The sequence below is a fragment of the Nicotiana sylvestris genome, chromosome 8 (assembly GCF_000393655.2).
Source record: "Nicotiana sylvestris chromosome 8, ASM39365v2, whole genome shotgun sequence".
Classification (NCBI taxonomy): domain Eukaryota; kingdom Viridiplantae; phylum Streptophyta; class Magnoliopsida; order Solanales; family Solanaceae; genus Nicotiana; species Nicotiana sylvestris.
The window spans coordinates 60,134,772-60,147,999 of record NC_091064.1 but is presented as its reverse complement, the minus strand read 5'-3'; the positions used below and the strand labels follow the sequence as shown (position 1 = coordinate 60,147,999).

The 13,228-nt window shown below is 38.3% G+C and overlaps 1 long non-coding RNA gene across 1 annotated transcript; it reads right to left on the bottom strand.

Moving 5' to 3' along the window:
• Positions 1 to 251: 251 nt before the first annotated feature.
• On the bottom strand, positions 252 to 11,235 carry LOC138874548 (uncharacterized). The gene is made up of 2 exons (XR_011401548.1): positions 10,497 to 11,235; positions 252 to 1,052 (listed from the first exon to the last, which is right to left on the bottom strand). It is a non-coding gene; the product is annotated as an uncharacterized lncRNA (long non-coding RNA).
• Between the last annotated feature and the right edge of the window lie 1,993 nt (positions 11,236 to 13,228).

The window sequence follows — 13,228 nt, the reverse complement described above, 5'->3', positions numbered from 1 at the left end:
TATAAAATTGTGAAATCATTCCTAATTAATTAAAACAAACTACATTATGACATGAAGTTATATATATTGATACTTTCGAAGATTATACTAAAAATAAAAATGGGTTAAAAATAATATTTTTAAAAAAAATACCTAATACCTTAATTACATAGAGAAAAAATGGAACTATCTTTGTATTTTTCAATTTTTGTGATAAAATAAAGTAAAAGAGTCAAAACTAGTTAAAATAACAATACTAGACCTAAACAAAATATTTAAACGCTAAAAAGTGTAAAATCTCTGGGAGGGTCAAAAATTACATGTCTACGGCTACCCCTCTTTGACTGGAAACACGAAGAGTTTCTAGACAAAGAACGACGAGTCAGGTTTTTTGACCCGACCCTTATTGAGAACAAAACTAAAAGAAAGGAGAATGTGACTGAACCCTAGTATCTGAGCTGCCTACATATCCTTGGCTATAAAGGAATCATGCCACGTGTAGTTCAGAAGCAGGAACATTGATGGAGTGTACCGAGGTGGAGAGCTGAGTGAGGTTCCGCTCCATCGAGATTCCGGTTCGCGGTCCTGTTATTACATCAAAATCAAAATAAAAAAGAACTAAGCAATCCTATCAGTTATGAGTTACAAAATTCCTATATATAAGTCTTCTGAAGCTTGATCTCGAGTCTTTAATGGTTCTTCATGCAGACTTTAGATTTGAACCTTGATGCTTGCTAGCTGCAAGTGCTAGTTCATTCTTCTTCAGCTTTTCGGATCAAGACCGGACATGTAGTACTCATGACTTCAACCATGTCTTGAGCAGTTCACATCTTTCTCTGCTTTTGTGTTTTGGATTCACTTCTTCTCTTTTTTTCTTTTCTTTTATTTTGGATTGAGACTACTTCTGTTGGTCATCTCGGATTGTTGACTCGCATTCTTGCCGCGAGCTTCTACTACTTCTAACTTGAATTAAATTCTGAAATGACTTTCCTCGTTATCTAGGTGGGCGTCTTATACTGACTTGAAACTTGAAATAATTCCGAAATAAATTCCCTCGTTCTCCACGTGGGTGCCTGCAGTCAAAATAAAAAAACAAACAAAATTTTCTGCCCTAGTTTGCAATCGGAAGATTTTTGAGTTGTTAGCAAAACTGTAAACCACTTATATTATTGATCCAATGATGAGAGTAAACTAAAGACTCGACTAGGATGTGCGTTTTCTATGATTAAAACTGACAAACTTATACTAGGATGTGTGTTTTCTAAGGGTAAAACTAACAAACTTTGACTAGGAAGCGCGTCTCCTAAAAAAATAAGAGTGACTCAAACTAGGAAGTGCGCCTCCTAGATGAACTTAAACAACGGAAACTAGGAAGTGCGTTTCCTAGGAGTGAAATCTCAATTTAGGAAGTGCGTCTCCTAAAACAAAAATATAACTTGAAAGACCTTGATTAGGAAGTATGTCTCCTATGGGTGAAACTTGAATGAACCAAACTAGAAAGTGCGTCTCCTGAAAGTATATCCTGAAAGACCCAGACTAGGAAGTGCGTCTCATAGGGGTAAAACTTCTGTGACTCAAACTAGGAAGTGTGTCTCCTAGGCCTAAACTTAAATGACCTAAACTAGGAAGTGCGTCTCCTATGGGTAAAATCTCTATTTAGGAAGTGCGTCTCCTAGGGGTAAAACTTCAATGACTCAAACTAGGAAGTGCGTCTCTTAGGAATGAACTTAAATGACCCAAAACTAGGAAGTGCATCTCCTAGGGGTAAAATCTCTATCTAGGAAGTGCGTCTCCTACGGGTAAAATCTCTATTTAGGAAGTGCGTCTCCTAAAACAAAAATATAACCTGAAAGACCCAGATTAGGAAGTGCGCCTCCTAGGGGTAAAACTTCAATGACTCAAACTAGAAAGTGCATCTCCTAAGGCTGAACTTAAATGACCTAAACTAGGAAGTGCATCTCCTAGGGGTGAAATCTTTATTTAGGAAGTGCGTCTCCTAAAACAAAAATATAACCTGAAAGATCCTGACTAGGAAGTGCATCTCCTAGGGGTAAAACTTCAATGACTCAAACTAGGAAGTGTGTCTCCTAGGAATGAACTTAAATGACCCAAAACTAGGAAGTGCATCTCCTAGGGGTAAAATCTCTATTTACGAAGTGCGTCTCCTAAAACAAAAATATAACCTGAAAGACCCAGATTAGGAAGTGTGTCTCCTACGGGTAAAACTGCAATGACTCAAACTAGGAAGTGCATCTCCTAGGGGTAAAATCTCTATTTAAGAAGTGTGTCTCCTAAAATAAAAATAAAACATAAAAGACCCAGACTGGGAAGTGCGTCTCCTAGGGGAGAAACCCTTAATCTAAAACTAGGAAGTGACTCTTGATTTTAGACCATGTAATTAGAAGGCACATGAATAGCATTCTTTATCCATTTAACACGTAAGAAGTGGAAAATATTAGCCATATCTAACACTTCTTCAAGAGAGATCAAATCAACTTTGACAAAGATTAGACAATACTACAAAGGCATTGAAATTAAGCTACAAAAATACACAATGCCATGAATGATGTAATTGTGCAATTTACAAACTATATATGACTACAAAAATCTGAAAAATCAAAAATTATTTTGCTGTCAATTGTGTGCTAAGTCAATTGGTAAAAGTTCTCTTAGCAAAGAACATACGTACATTACTGCTTCACGAGATATTCCCTGTGCTAATCCTCATCCTTCATAATTAGCTTTGGAAAATTTTTCTTTTCTTTCTTAGACTTCAACAATTGGCAAATTATATACAACCATGAATGCAAAGAAGAATAGCATGGTCGTCGTCATTCTCTTATGCTTTGGCAAAAGTTGCAATGGAATTTCTGAATGAGTTATAAGAGGTATAAGTACTCCAACTTGCCCTCCCAAATTATTTTCATTAGAAAAATATAATATAGCATACAGAAGGCAACAACGGTGAGGGAATTTTTAAATTCATACGAAATTTGCATTGCGTAATAACAACGGAATTTTGCAATTCTAAAGGAGTACGGTGCAATCCATCTCAAGAATATCACATGGATTTTTTCCCCTACTCCAGGTATGTTAAGACTATCCCTTCTTTCTTTTGGCATGATCCATACGATACGAACGAAACGTGCAAATGCACAAATTCCATGAACGACTCTATTCATAGAAGTATTAGAGATATCTATGTTCTTGAATTTCCGTGTGTCATAATATTTTATCATATGTTCATGGGTCTCAGAAAAATACGAAAGTTGAAAAGAGTTTACTTTATGATATTACTCAAAGGCAAAATGGTCTTATGAAGCTCCGAAAGATTTTATTAACGTACTTTTCATGCATTGCATTCATGTGCATTGACCCATGATCAGATGACATTATATACGCGTATATATGTATGTATATGGGATATGGAAAAAGGTTACGGCGTTATATATGCATCACTACCTAATCAGCTGGTATATGATGATGGTGGCTGAAATATGATTCAAACGGCGTTATATACGCGTATATATGTATGTATATATATGTATATGGGAAAGGATATGGCGTTATATACGCACCACCACCTGATCAGCTGGTATACGATGATGATTTTGGCCACAGTGGCCGATATGATATAATATGATGGGATGCCCTCAGAGGCTGATGATGTTATGAAACATGTACCTATGCACGACATGATATTCATATGCATATGCATGATGCTAAAAGTAATTTATGATTTACAAAGTTATTCAGACTTATAGGTTGAGTCATGTACTCTATATTTCTTCCATGTCTCTTATGTACTTATTTATGTGCCTTACATACTCGGTACATTATTCGTACTGACGTCCCTTTTGCATGGGGACGTTGCGTTTCATGCCTGCAGGTCCAGATAGACAGGTCGAGAGCCCTCCAAGTAGGCTATCAGCTCAGTGGAAGATGTTGGTGCGCTCCCTTTGCTTCGGAGTTGTGTGTTTGGCTAGTATGATTTAGACAAGTATTGTGTGGTATGGCGGGACTCCGTCCTGTCCTTTATGACATTTATGTACTCTTAGAGGCTTGTAGACATGTGTCATGTACGTGAAAGATTATGCATCCTTATCGGCCTATGTTTCGTATTTCTAAAAGATCATGTTGGCCTATTAGGCCCGTATGTCACGTGTATATGATGATATAATAAGAAAGATACATTACGTTGGAACTCGATTGAGTAAGGTACCGGGTGCCCGTCGCGGCCCATCGATTTGGGTCGTGACAAAACCTATGGGGACATGAACTTTTTTTTTCTTTGTACGACTCTAACTTGATTCCAGAAAGGGGAGGTCAAAGAAATCAGTACAGGCTCAAAAGGGTATCGAAGGGTATAAAATATTTGGGTAGCTGATAGAGGTTCTCCAAATCTCTGAAAATGCCAAGTACATTACCTGCAACTTGAGGATGAAAATTGAAGATCATGCACAATATTTCTTTTGTAGCTTTGGCATTGATATCACTGATATACTTTCTACCTTTCTTTAGTGCTTTGTCAAGTACAAAACTCTTGTTGGGTGATTCCCTCTTCACAATGGATATCCTCCATCAAGTCGGAGCAAACTCTCTTGACTTTATCTTGTAAAATGAGGTGCACTTGAACTCAAAACTGCTCTCTTCAAATTGTCCAGGATGCATTCTCTTGTAACAAATTCTTGTCGTCCTATTAACATCCCAAACTATCTGCCCCAGTTTCACACAATTCGGGCTTTAAATGATCTCGAGACGTCCAAATCTTTACGTATTTCTATCATCTTCAAAATTATTTCATTGCTTCATGATTAGACTAACTTTTAAGACAGACTGAGAATTACGCGTGCATGTCATGTCACTAGAATTAGCATGAAAATATTATAAAAGTAAAAGAGAACTAAAAAAACATTGACTAGAAATAACAAAAAATAGGAAATTGCATTAGACAGACGATAAAAGGGTTTGAACAACAAAACAAGCAAAATACACTAGGGTTACAACCCTGGAAAAACCTAAATAACACTAAAAAGGTTACTACGACTAATTGAACTAGGCAAAATAAAAGGATAGAAGGGTTTGAGTCACAAGACAATATCCGCATTATAACCCTGAAATAACCCGGACAACAGAAATGATAACAAAATAAACCATCAAGATTCCGCCTCAGCTAACCAAGAAAGGAACGTCTTTCCAATTACCAAGCTCGACATCTTAGCCACTGAGTTCCACATCAATATTACCAAGACCATTACCAATTTCATTATCATTAACTTTAGTCAGCAAGTTTCCAAGAGGATTCTCATACTCCCTGTCACCACGCATCATCCCCACAAAGTGTGCATCATCATGTGCAGATAAAGGATTCTGCACGATATTCTGGGTATCACTGTTCTGGATCACAATTATCCCTTCTTGAATCATTCTTTATGTTTCCCTTTTCAAAGCACGACAATCTTCAATGCTATGACCTTGGACATTAGAGTGGTACATGCACCGTACAGTAGGATCAAAACCTTTTGCATATAGGTCCAGGGTATAGCCGAGGAGCGGCTTAATCAGGCCAGAATGTTTTAACTTTTCAAACAGGCTTGTGTAGGACTCTCCGATTGGCGTGAAACTATTTCTTTGCCTTTGTTCCCCTCCATGCCCCAGTTTTCTAGGGTTGTTGGATGCTCGAAAATGTTGTGAAGCCAAAAGTGCATTATGCGGTGCTGGCGCTCACCATAAGGAGTGACCCAGTGGTCGGACAGATGACCAGACGTTGTTCGGAGGATAATACTGGGGTGGATTATATGGAGCTCGGGGATAGGTTTGGGGTTGGGTTTGAGGCTGAGCATATTGGTGAAGCGGACCCGTTGGGCCATGTTGTGATCCTGAGACAACCATGGCAACATCATCATGTTCCTTCTGACCCAGCAAGCTTCCTGTGTCGTTCTGAATTGCTTGTGTTTTGGATTTTAAAGCATAATAGCTCATGATCTTGCTCAACTTCAGCCCATCTTCTACCATTTCTCCCATTTTTACCACATCATTAAAAGGCTTACCCATAGCCGATATCAAATGTCCAAAGTAAGTAGGCTTTTGAGCTTGAAGAAAGTACTTGACAATCTCGTCTTCTTCTATCGGGGGATTGACTCGGGTAGCTTTCTCTCTCCATCTGAGCCTGTATTCCCTAAAGTTTTCATTAGGCTTATTTTCCATCTTAGTGATGGACATGCGATCCGGGACAATTTCTATATTGTACCGAAAGTGTTGGGCAAAGGCTTGAGTCATATCGTCTCATATGTACCACCTGCTAGCATCTTGGCGGGTGTACGACTTCAGAGCTACCCTACTCAGACTCTGACTGAAATACGACATCAATAATTTGCCCTTTCCACTGGCGCCTCTCATCTTACTGCAGTAGCCTCTCAAATGGGCCACGGGATCTCCATGTCCGCCATACAAATCAAACTTTGGCATCTTAAACCCAGCAGGCAATTGGATGTCAGGAAACAAGTACAAGTCTTTGTAAGACACGCTCATCTGGCTCCCTATCCCTTGCATGTTTCTTAAAGACTGCTCTAAGATTTTTCACCTTCCTGGATATCTCATCTTGCTCCACTGTCTTAGCAGGCTTTTCAAGTTTACCGGGAGGCTCAAAATGAAGAGCATGAGAAGTTGGTTCTGGATCATAGTGTTGGGCATCGGGGACTTTGAACACAGTCTCGCTAGAGGATCGAGGAAGAATAGCTGGTGGAGGAGCTACAAAAACATGAGTGGTCAAAGGAGCGGGATATGAGGTGGTTCTGGGGGGTGGAGTGTGAAAAGGTTATAAGGAGATAACCCGAACTTGTGACAGTGGCGGAATAGTGACGAGGCTTTCAGTGTAGTTAGCGGGAACTAATGATGGAGGACGCCCACTAATCCAAGCTTGGTATATTTCAGTCATCTGTCCTTTCAACCTTAAGACATCTTCTTTCGACTCAGATTCTGATTCAACAATCTCCTTAGACGGATCAATAACACCTGTGTCCAAGTCTTTGCTAGTCATGGCTACCTTGCGCTTTGACCTTATGTTGTATGGAAGAGTTACCAGTTTAAGAACCACAAACCAACCACCCTTCTGCTATAATGAAGATAACAAAGAGGAACAAAATGAAGCCATTATGTTAGCGTTAAGGCATTTAACAGCTAAAAATATCACATTGCGCAATGCACCTAGCAACAATTAACGGTTCAAGAATGATTTCGAGGGTCACAAGATCACTTGGCATCATCCCAATTTTTCCATTTGAATCTTCTCTTTTCTTTTCTTTTCTTTTCTAGCACTTCTTGGCTTGCTCATTTTCCTTCCTCTTTTTTTTCTAATTATCGCTCTTTTCTTTCCTCTCATTTCTCACGTCCCACAACTTCATTCTTTTTTTTTTTAATTTGTTTGTTTAAAGAAAATGATTCGATCGAACCCTATGTAGGTTGCCTACGTATCATGTCCCATATGAATTAGATCAACGTAGTTCTGGAAAAGTAATGGATAAATTAAACTAAAAATAAAAATCTTTTTGGATTAATCATTTACAACTTTTTTTTGAATACAACATCAGAAATACGATAACAAAAAACTCGACAAACTCATCTAGACTATGATAGATTCTGAAACCACCTAAAAGACTTAGTACTATTAGAAAGGACTAGAAAGTAAAAGACAACATAAAAGGAAAGCGGACTCAAAACATAAAAAAAATCTCCTTAAGTATCTCCTGAATGCAACGGTCCTGACTGGATGGTCCCGGGTGTCTGTCATGCTCAAACTCAGGTAAGTAGATTCACACATGTATGAGAAAACTAAAACCAAATAGAGTTAAAGATTTAGAACACTATGTGAGACAATAACACTCCCTATTGGATACATGCAAGACATGATTGAGGCTATTTTGCAAAATATCTTATGTGACCAAAAGGTGGCTAGAAGTGCAAACTCAACAAAAGTGACCTCTAAGACATGGAAAAATTACTTTGCAGAAATGACCCATTTTGTAGAAATGGCTTATGTGGACGAAAATGACTAAGAATGCAAATTTAACACAATGGACCTTAAACAGAGAGAATATCTTATTGTGGAGTTAGAACTCTAAGACATGGATCACTGAACCACTTTTTGCGAAAATGATCCCATTTTGCAAGAACGACCGATGTGGCCAAAAGCGGCAAGACATGCAAATTCAACAAGGATGGGCCTTAAAGGAAAGAGACACCTAATTGTGGATTCAAGACTTTTCAGACAATTCAACAAACCGAAAATAGCCATATTTTGCAATATGGCCAATGTGGCCAAAAATGGCTAGAGATGCAAGATTTGGCTACGACCCTCGAAGCCAACAACCTAAGACTCACTAGGAATACCGAACCCTATGTGGGTTGCCTACGTATCCCGTCCCGAAAGACGATAATCAAGTATACATAGTTCGGAAAGATTGGATACGGGCAAAAATTAAAAACAACTAATTTGGAGAAAACATATTTTTTGTCTCTTTTTTTTTGAAAAATGAAGGGAAAGTGCAAAATCTTTTTGGATTTTCATTTTTTTTATTTTTATTTCCGGGAAATAATGGGAAATGCAAAATCTTTTATTTTTTGGATTTTTTTGTCTTTTTCTTAAAAAAAAATAAATGAAGAAAAACATAACAGGGTCCTACTTGCTTTATTTTTACACTTCACCCTCTTTCTCTCTCATTTACCCTCAACCATTATTAGTCTGCCAAATGACCATTTTTACCTTGAAGAATGGAACATGTAGCACATAAGATGCATCAGGATGGTCTTTTATTTTTGGGTACACCTGTCAGACGGACTCAACCCCTGTGTTGAGTCCCCAAAGTCAAATGCGCATGATGCAAACAACGTTCCTACTAGGGATCCAACATGAGGCTATGTTATTCTAGGTTTAAACTTGGGTTATGTTCTAAACCTAAATTAGCCGAGCAGACAGCTCGAGCTGAGGTAGGGGCAACGTACCGGGAGCACAAAAGTCTACTCGGCCTTGTTGTTGACCCAAGCCTCATTCTATTTGGTATGACTTATAACAAAAAAAAAAAGAGGGCCACGTGTACGTGTGCACCATATTTTTAGAAGACTCAAAAAGGAGGCGTAAGAAGACAGTTTAATACAGTTCAAATAATATCAAAGCGGTAAAAAAGCGGCAGTTAGCATATTAGGTCCACAAATACAGTTATATTAACAAACAATAAAGTCAAGCATAGATCATATCAACAAGCTCGAATTATGAACCTTGAACTAGAGATTCTGGGTTCGATCCCCAGCAGAATCGCCAGAGCTGTCATACCTCCCTTTTTACCCGCATAAGGGATATAAGTGAGTTTATCCAATTAAAGTGACAATAATTGGAACGAGATTATTTATTCAAATTCAGAGTCACCACTTGGGATAATTTATGGTGTCCCAAGTCACCGGTTTAAAATCCCGAATCGAGGAAGTTTGACTCTGTTTTACAGTCTGCAAAACACAGAAATTCGGGTAAGGAATTCTGTTAACCCAAGAGAAGGTGTTAGGCATTCCTGGGTTCTGTGGTTTTAGTACGGTCGCTTTAATCATATACCTGGCTTATTAAATTATTTAATTATGTACTTTAGAACTTACGTGCATCTACCCCTTAACCGCTTTTAATGGCTTGATTATTCATAAATTTGGAATTATCTTAAAATGAGTCGCGCGTACGTGTACTCATTTCGTTTGGCGCGTCAAGAATTATATCACGCGTACACGTACACAATTAATCATGCTTTGTAAATATTAAGAATGTTTGGCCGAAGTTGTGCGAACACATACCTCGATTTATTTAAGAATCATAATTATGTCACGTGAACGTGTACATAAACATGATAATTTGTTAATTAAGGGCGAGCATAAAGCATATTGCTACGAAAATAAGCTTCAAATTCCAAATGGCTTTAGCAAACATGAAACACTATGATAGCCATTATTACACACAATTTCTAAAATATTCCATGAACTTCAAGCCAATGATATTTATCAAAAAAAACTTACGAACTAAAAATGGAATGTTCAACAAGGCACCATGAATTTAATAAGTGAGGCTAACTTGAAGAAGGACTAATTCACAACAGAAAACTTTTAATCACTCTCTCATCCTTCGTTCTCTTTCCTTTTTAAATTTTATATATTTATATATAGGAATTAACAAAAGCAAGACATCTACATTTTAATCTACAGGAACTTCATCAAAAAAATCCGCATAAAGCAGGGAAGCAAGAGCATAGGAGAACTTAACATACCATTATTTATGATCATGTATACACATCTTTGTAAAAAATTAAGTAGAAGAAGAGATGCATGGCAAGCCAGAATGAGCGGTCAATTGCATATCAACTATTGATCGCTAGAAGCCACTAAACTTGTCGAAACCAAAGAATACCATTGAGATAATGAAATTGAACCAAAGGTTTGACAACCAAGAGAATAAATAAATAGAGATGTTAGAGTTCATTCATTACCTCTCAACATGATACACCAATCGGATCAGTAGAGCAAGCAGTTTCTTTGAGTCCTTTCCCGTTCAGTCCACATGAATTCCAAATAACACTGTCAAAAATTCTTGAAGACATACAAGTGGGGTAGACCTTCTTTTAAAGAATCTTTTATAACTTTCAGAACATCAAAAAATCTTCCCACTGGTTTATAAGAAGAACATATCGATGAGGTTGAAAATGAACAGTCCCGTCACTCGGAAGCCCCGACAGAAATCTCAAATCGGCGACGACCTTGACAGAACCGCGAATCTCTCCGGAAACCTCAGACTACGATCTCAACTCTGTTGGTTCAACGCTGCAGCTGCTGATGCACCACCAACGCGTGCTAAGGCAGTAGCATCAGTAGGTAACAAGAGAAAAGAAGAAGCCAGTAGAAGCCCGCATGAGTGAAAGGATCGACGCAGCTTGATAATCTGGTGCGTGGCTGATTTCCGACGTTCTTTGTGTGTATGTCTTTTTATATGGGTGTGTGTTCTAGGCGTTCTTAGAGTTTTTCCGGCTGGACGCCGGTAGCTACGAGGTGAAGGGAAGTGGGGGTGAGTCAGATCTTCGAGGGAGTTGGGTGGGGTGCTGGCGGAGATGGGGTTGATGGTGACGGCTGGCTGGTGGGTTTTTTAGAAAAGATCTAGCTACTGATCTCTAGACTTTTTTTAAGGACTGTTGCGGCTGATTGTTTTTTAGGGGTTCTTCTAGGTTAGTTCAAAATGTGTATATGAAGAAAAAGCTAGGGTTAGGGTATAAGAGTTTTGGGTTAATGAAGGGCGAGGGGTGGGCTGTCCAAATTTTGTGTTTAGGAATTATGGGTTAGGTCCAAATTGAGCCAAATTTACCTTTAAAAGTGGTCATTTAACTCTACTAGACTAAAAATATCAATTCCTAAAATAATAACTACAAAATTGTGAAATCATTCCTAATTAATTAAAACAAACTACGTTATGACTTGAAGTTATATATATTGATACTTTCGAAGATTATACTAAAAACAAAAATGGGTTAAAAATAATATTTTTAAAAAATACCTAATACCTTAATTACATAGAGAAAAAATGAAACTATTTTTGTATTTTTCAGTTTTTGTGATAAAAAAAGGAAAAAAGTCAAAACTAGTTAAAATAACGATACTAGACCTAAAAAAATATTTAAACGCTAAAAAGTGTAAAATCTCGGGGAGGGTCAAAAATTACATGTCTACACTCCCTATTTACTGGTTTGTGGTACCGAAGCTGTCATTCCAACCGAGGTAGAAATTCCTTCTTTAAAGATCATACAAGAAGCTAAACTTAGTGATGCAGAATGGATAGGGAGCCTCTATGAACAACTAGACCTTATAGACGGAAAAGAATGAATGCAGTATGTCACGGTCAGCTTTATCAGAATAGAATATCTAGAGCTTTCAACAAAAAGGGTCAGACCAAGACAATTCGCACCGGGGCAGATGGTGCTGAAGCGGATCTTCCCGCTTCGGGATGAAGTCAAAGGGAAATTCTCTCCCAACTGGCAAGGTCCCTACATGGTTCACAGGATTCTAACAGAAGGAGCACTCATACTTGCAGAAATGGACGGAGAGGTCTGGCCAAAGACAAATTAATTCAGACGCAGTCAAGAGATACTATGTTTAAATTGTTTACGTTTCTTCATCTGATGTAATTGAACTACGCTTGACCTGATTCTCGTTTAAGAGGGGATATGTAGGCAGTCTTGTGAGGTCGGTCATGTCACAATAAAATTTTTATTTTTTCCCAGAACCAGAAACCGGGGCAGAATTTTGTGAAGGGCCCTCAAAATTCCGGAGCAGGTCCAGCCAATGCCATCATAGGCCAGAAAGTAAGAAATTGGTTAAGAAACTGGGGTAGAATTTTGAGAAGGAACTGGGGTAGAATTCTCAAAATTCTGGAGAAGCTTCAGCAAGTTTCGTCACTCGTAAATGGCCAAAGGATCATTTACTAAACTGGGGAAGAATATTGAGGAGGACCCTCAAAATTCTAAAATAAGAAAAGCTACAATGTCTCTGAAATGTTTTACAGTCATTAGTTTATCTAAAATTACTTAATATTTTACTATGTTTTCTAAAATAACTCTACTCTCATCAATAAGTTCATGTTTTCGAAAATTCTATTTCCGTAACAACCAGGTGTTACCTAGGGCAACTCAAAACAAGGCCTCCAGAACAAAGCGGAGCAAAGCCAGCAAACGAAGGCACGAGCCAACCTCCCCTTACAAAACTCACAATTTATCGTTGGATGCAGGCATGGCAAACATAATAGAAGTATTCACAAACATACACATATCAAAGTCACTATCAATCGAGCCGCTAGACGCAAATATATCTCCAATTAAGAAATACTCTACTTCTATTCGCTACCTATTCACTGCATAAGGATATGCACTGTCTTCTCCTTGCATAAGGCTAAGCGCTACCTTCTCTTTGCATGAGACTAAGCCATGTCTCAAATCTTGCATGAGGCTAAGCCCTGCCTCCATATTTGCATAAGGCTAAGCACTTCCTTCTCTTTGCAAGAGACTAAACCCTGTTTCAAATCTTGCCTGAGGCTAAGCCCTACCTCCAAATTTGTATAAGGCTAAGCCCTGCCTTCTCTTTGCATGAGACTAAGCCTTGTCTCAAATATTGCATGAGGCTAAGCCCTTCCTGCACATTTGCATAAGGCTAAGCACTGCATTCTCTTTGCATGAGACTA